A 7,175-nucleotide genomic window follows, 5' to 3' on the forward strand; every position below is an offset into this window, starting at 1 on the left:
AAGTTGGACGCTTAACCGACTGAGCCACCCAGGCACCACATTAGTGTATATATTTTAAACTGGGGTATGTATTACTAAACTTCTCTCCAGAAATTATGCCAATTTCCATTCTGACCACTAGTGCTTAAGAATAGTCATTTCTCGGGGCGCCTGGGTGGCGCAGTCGGTTAAGCATCCGACTTCAGCCAGGTCACGATCTCACGGTCCGTGAGTCCGAGCCCCGCGTTGGGCTCTGGGCTGATGGCTCAGAGCCTGGAGCCTGTTTCCGATTCTGTGTCTCCCTCTCTCTCTGCCCCTCCCCCGTTCATGCTCTGTCTCTCTCTGTCCCAAAAATAAATAAACGTTGAAAAAAAATTAAAAAAAAAAAAAAAAAAAAGAATAGTCATTTCTCAGCACATGACCAACGCTGTTTTCTTTTTATTCTTTGTGTTTGATGAGTAAACACACACACACACACACACACACACACACACACACTTTATTATTGTTTTATTTGTGTAACCATACTTATTATTAAGGGTTTAGTATATTTTCATACATTTGGTATTTCTTTTGTGAAAAGCCTATGTGTATCCTTTCTCATTTTTACTGGGCTGTTTCCTTTGATTTATAGGAGTTCCTGTACAGTAAAGATAATAACTCTTAGTCTGTTATACAGTTTGCAATTAATTTTTCCCAGTTTACTCTTTCTCTGTAAATGTTATTTGTGAATTTTTGGTATGCGAAATTTAAAATTATATGCTGAATCAATATCATCTTGGGGTGAAAAAAAACCCTTCCTCAGTCCAAGGATATAAAAATATCCATCCGTGTTTTTATGCCATACATTTGTGGCTTCGTTTTTTATACTTAGATATTTGCTGCATCCATGTGTTGATGGCAAGAGGCAAGATAAAGATCCAGCAAAATTGTTATTTAACTCATCAGTTATTTTATCATCATTTGTTACATAATCCATGTTTTCTCTCAGTAATTTCAAATGACTTCTTTCTGTTGTAACAAATAACCGTAGTCTTAGATCTGTTTCATTGCTCTGCCAGTTCCACAGACCACGCTTTTTTATTTACAGTAAGTTACCAGTATATTTAGACGGTACCTGTTGCCATGAATCCTAGATTAGGGACCAACCTCTATGTTTGGGAATTAATCCATTACTGTAAAAATTTTAAATTATGTATAAATATGAATTGGAATGGTACAGTCTGATAGAGAATTTCCTCTGCTGGGAGTCAGCAAGGAAGAGAGAGTGTGCTCTCAGCAGACACTTAGAAGAACCAGTGATAGGAAGGAAAAGGCTTGGCTGGGATGCTTGGCACAGAGCCAGGGTCTGCCCTTACATCCCACTCATGTTCCCCAGCTAGATTAACTTACTTACCCGTGTGGCAGACAGAAAGCTGATGGGCTTTGCCCTCTTGCTATTGAGTCCTATCTCTGCCACTTCCTAGGTCTGTGGTCTTAGAGAAATCCCCTAAATGGTTTGTTTATTCCAAGGCTAACGCTAGTTACCTAACATGATAGGTAGAAAGCTTGAGCAATACACTTCAATGCACTCTAGAAGTGATAGCCTCTACGTATTTATTACCATTATTATTATTGCTACTACTACTACTATTATAGGGGAGGGATGCTTTCCCTCCACGCCTTCATGCTTCTCCCTATCCACCTGAATCCTGGCCTTGCTCCTTCCTCGCGAGACATCCCTCTCATCTTCACAAGAGCTGCTAATAGAACTCGGGCCGCCATCATCTGAAGATTCTCACTCAGGCCGTCTCTCTTCCGCTTGACCTCACTGCTGGCGTCATCAGTTAGGTCAGAGTGTGCTCTACAGACATTCTTAATTTGCTAGTCCCATGATTCATTTTTTTGGTGGGGATTGGGGTGGTTAAGAGGTCTGTTTGGCCTGAAGTCTAAACCACAGATCCTGCTTAACCAGTGAGCACTCTGCTGGGGGCAGTTGGGAGATAATCGTCAAGTGGTATTTTGATTGCCATTCTGTCATTATTCCTCGTGTGCTGTTACACACTTACCTCTTGTGTGTCATTACACACCGACCTCGTGGGACGAGGAGAGGCTGACAGAAACCTGGGGGCATTCCTAGTTCTCCAGCGACAATACGACCTTGGTCATCAAAGCTTCACCTTTCTGACCTCTAACCCCTGACAATTACCGGTCCCTTGTATGGGTCAATCACTCCCATGAGGAGGATACTCTGCACGGTACACATAGAGCTCAGGAAACATTAGTTATTATCACTGCTATTACTGTCAGCAGTGTCTCTATGGAAGGCAGGTACATGGCATCTTCTGTGAAACAAGGTACCTCCACGTCCAGTCTCCTTCTTCATACCCTTGGCCTTTGCTCACCTCCAGACCCTCTGTGCTCCGGGCCTGGGACTCCCTACCTGTCTCTCTCTTCACTGTCGACTCTCTGGATCCAGCCTACCCTCCACCTCAGCCCCTGCCTTTCCTTCTCAAGTTTGCCTGTGCCCTTCACATTCTGTCTCCATTTCTCAGGGTGGTGTTTTACCAGGCAACCTGCCAGTGTGGACAAAGGAAAGCCTAGTGAGGCTTCAAGCGTCCTGGAGCAGAGCAGGAGGGAAGATGAGAGCTGCAAGACCAGCAAGGAGTTCTGGGAAGGACAAGCAGGCTGTCAACCATGGGCCAGGGAGCCCTGGCCACCGTACAGCCTTCTCTTGTTACAGGAAGGTGGGGGCAAGATCATCCTCTAGTGTCCATTCATTTGAGGACTGTTTGTCCAATGCCTGTGCTACATGCTGGGAATCAGGTGGGCAAAACAGACATGATTCTTATCCTCGAGGAACTTCCAGTCCAATGTGGGGGACAGACTATAAAACAAGTGACTAGAACCACCCAGTGTGGCAGGTGCTGTCCAGGCACAACAGGGCACTGAGATCAATGCTAAGGGCTGGTGTGGAGGTCCCTGCGGACCTGACTCAGGGAAGGCCTCTCTGAATCCCTAACGCAACTTTCAGCATGAACTTATTTTCTCATCCCAGAAGTATTTGGAAAGATTTCTACCAGCTCTTCCATTTGTGAGTATTCTAGTGACGAAAGGAAAAAAAAAAAAATCACAAGGTAGTGAACTAGGGAAACCTAAAAAGTAGAATGCTAGTGTTCCCAGTCATTTTCCCCTCTTTGTGTGCCCTTTGACACCTTTTACTTGATTGCTTTTAGGCCTGGATTAATTTTTTCTGGCCAGAGGCCCATGCTAATTTGCATGGCTATTCTATATACGGGTCAGATCTGCAAAGACAGCAGGCCAGCCTGAATTCACAAACAGAGTCACATCCATCAAGTGGCCCAGAGCTCAATATAGTCACCATAGAAGAATGGAGGGTAATGAGAAATCCTACCACAGCCTGAAATCGTGACTCACCAGGGTTGCCCTGTGGTCAAGCTCATGGGTAAACCACTCCATCATCCTTATGTTCTGCTTGTCAAACACTTGTGGGATTCCATTTTGGGCTTTAGACATGTAATTACGGTTCCCATTGTTTCCAAAGCCAGAATTAAGCCTCAGATTATATAATTAATCGTGAGTTAGGTGGAGTGCCTACTTTCATTTTAGACTCTCATCTATGATGTTAATACAAATCCTTGTTTTGTTCAGTAATACCATATATGCCTGAGCCACGCTAGTCGATAAAATACACATTAGTGTTGTCATATTTAGCTGTTCTTAAGAATAGGTAACTGGAAGGCTTACTTACAACTGGAGTTAAAATCCATTATGGGAAACTCCGTTCTTTCTCTGTCTTTGTTGACAGAATCAACAATTCTTTCGGTAACCAGAAGTGTGTGTTCATTTCTTCCCATATTCATTCATTCGATCAGTCAACACATACTATTTTAGGTCTATTATGAGGGAGGGAGCTGTGCTAAGTACAAAGTAAGAGGATAAGGTCTCTGGCCCCAAGATTGGACAACTGAGGTGGTGCCCACCTTGGGGTGAGCAGTGGCAGTTTGTATCTGAGTCTATTGTCGTCTGTGCCTGCCCACCCCACCCCAGACGCATCTGAGATTCTGATTTGCTAGGTCCTGAGTGAGGTCCTGGCATGCGGAGTTTGACAAAACTTCTAGGGTAATTCTGATTACACCCTTGGATTATGAAGCATGGTTCCAGTGATCTCCCCAGAATCCGATAGAACTCCCCTCCTTTTGTGTTCTTCACCCAAACCAGAGAGTTATCCAAAGGCGGCCAGTGCCTGACTTGGACCACAAGAAAATCATGCCCGTGGCTGTGAGAATCTGCCCATTCCTGAAGGGTTGTTTCCAGTCACAGGGGCAGGCCTACTCTGGCCCCCAACCAACTCTGGCCATACACCTCTCTGCTGTACTTGATCCTGGGCTGTTTTGGGCCCCCTGTGCTGAACTTTCCTGGGCACCCGACCTCTATACTTGGCTGTAAAATCCTGTCTTCTGGTGCTGACTTTGCAGTTACACCTCTCATGCCTGTCCAATTGCCCTCATTAGTCAAATGGAGACCCAGGGCACCCAGGCCACGGAGGGCAGACTCTTGGGCACCTGGACTGAGCAATTGCTTTCCTGGGGGCTGAGGTATATGGAGCTGACCAAGCAGTCAGAAAAGAAGCCCTTAGGAAAGTGTTAAATCCCAAAGGGGCAGTTGGGCAGGAGGACTCAACCACACAGAGGCTAGACAGGGAGGAAGAACTCAGCATGACACCCCCCAAGAAAAAGCGGGCTCTGGCAACAGGGACAGCTCGAATGTGGGTGGGGTGGGAGGGGACACGTTCTTTTTATCAAGTGCCCACAGGTGTGGGAGGGGTGTGAGAGGACAGATAGAGGCCTGACCGGAAAGCAGGCCTCAGAAAGGACACAGCCCCACCTGCCACTGTAGAGGAGAGGCTTCCTCTCCTCCCTGGCTGCCTTCTTCCCCCTGCTCCCAGCCCAGGCCCCTCCCGCTCTGCCTATCCAGGACTAAGCAGGACTAAGCTCTGGTGACCCATAGACAGCCACAGACATCACAAAAATACCGTCTTTGAGTGATAGGCAATAGCGTTTATCAGGCAAAGGCCATTGCCAGCTGGTGAATTCTGGTTTGTCTTAATCTCTGTTGTCATGTCTGATCTGATATGGATATGATATTCTGCCTGGTGGGGCTGACATTGGGGACAAGTCAGAGACAGTATATTCCACGCACTGTAATTACGTTTAAATTTTGCACGTGGAACATTTGGCCCAACCCACCCTGGTTCAGGCGCCCTAAATCTCTTGAACTGATAAATAGAGTCAATTCATAACGCCTCACTTAAACTAATGAGCTTTATAAGTACCGACAAAACCAAGAACATGAATTTGCTAGTTTTATTTTTCCTAGTTGTGGCTCTTTACTGTATCTTGACTTTAACTTTTTGTTGTGTGTCATGTGTTTGTTCATTCAGCTTTTAGCAAAGCCCTGTTAATGTGGGACCACCTGGCCCCAAACTACACCTCCTGTTCCATCTCCCATGCATCCCTGTCATGTCCCCCTCCCCCACCGCTCACACCCGCCATCTTGCACACTCGACGTGTAAGCAAACAGACACAGTCTCTGTCCATGGCGTTGCTCAGTCAGGTGAGGGTGACAGCTACGCATCAATTGTCCCAAGGTGATGAAGGCTTTAGTAGCATTTGGCCCAGGTCTTGAAGGACACAGAGCAGGTCATCAAGGACGGTTCTGCAGAGGCAACAGGTGCCAAGGGACCGGGGAATGGTGTGGTCTGGAGAGGGCATGCCCCCACGACAGGGAGTACTCGGTAAGAGGGCAGCTGGAGAGGAGTGCTTTGGGCTGGTCCTGATCGGGACATTCTTGCCATTCTGCCTGCCAGATTAATGGGACCAGATTTCCAGTTCACATGTGTCCAGCCACCCTCATGGCTTACTGCTAAAACAGAAAACTCCGACCGTTGTTCTTGGGAGACAGGGAGGGAGTTGGTTTAGGGTGTTTATTTCTCTTCCTTTTGACGTTAAAGCAAACCACATTTAACTGCTGCCCGGGTCCCTGTTCAGGTGCGCGGCAGTCCTGGCAGCACCTGGGTCCCATCCCTGGCATGGCCCGGCCGCGACAGAGACTGATGGCGGAGGCCTCAGGAAGCTCTGCAGCCCAGGGCTAAAAATAGGTGAGCAAAGAAGCACAGACTCAGGGATAAATGCTCTTACCAGGCCCCAGGAAAGCCAGCTGTATCAAGTTCAGGCTTCCTCCTGGCCAAGCCACAGGGTCGTGAGAGACTTCCCATCTTGGCTTCTGGAGCTGGGAAAGGGGAGGAGGAAGTGGAGAGGCAGGATGTGGTGGTGGGGCTGTGCTGCCTGGAGAGCCAGAGCTCAGAGCAGAAATCCTCCTAAGGACTCTCTGAATGGTGCTAGTCAGTTTAAACACACACACACACACACACACACACAAGCACAAATGCACAAAGCCCCCCCCCCCCCCCCAAATCTCTTTGATTTAGTCCCTTGTGGAAACTGGGATTTGGGATAGTTCTTATGTAGGTGGCCAGCTCGTGGTTTTCAAGGTCTTCTGAGTATGTGTAGCCACCAACAAAACCATGAAAAACATGATATTTGTCCTGATAAGGCCAGATGTGCCTCACGTTTATGGTCATGAATGAGGGACAAAACTCTGAGCAACAACTTATCAGGGGTGACTCGCAAAGAACCCGGCTGAATCAGGATGTGTGACTATAGCATGAGTCCCTTTTCTGACCCTTCATGCCAACCTGTCTGCTGAAGGTTGGGACAGTTTCCTTTCAGGGGACTTGGGTCCAAGGGGTTGGGAATGTGATAGGTTTCAATCCCGATTCAACATGTTCTAGGACAGAAAAAATACTTCCTCTTCATTTTCGACATTGTTCCAGAAGAAAATAGGAAAAAAAACACGCCCAGGAAGATATAACATCACTGTCACCAGTAGATCCCCAGGGAACCACTTTAGTGGGCTTCCATTAGCAGGTGGATGCACTGTTTTCCATGTGTATTAAACATGAGAAGCTTTGAGCACATTTCTGGTGAGTCACACTGAGGGGGATGACTATTTTTTTTAGACTCTGACAAAGATCGTGACCAAAATATCTAATGCAGCTATCATCAACATTTTGGGACTGGCACATTTAGAAATATTGAAAGGCGCTACCCTTTACCTTTTTATTTTTATTTTTT

The sequence above is a fragment of the Prionailurus bengalensis genome, chromosome B4, assembly GCF_016509475.1.
Source record: "Prionailurus bengalensis isolate Pbe53 chromosome B4, Fcat_Pben_1.1_paternal_pri, whole genome shotgun sequence".
NCBI classification, from domain to species: domain Eukaryota; kingdom Metazoa; phylum Chordata; class Mammalia; order Carnivora; family Felidae; genus Prionailurus; species Prionailurus bengalensis.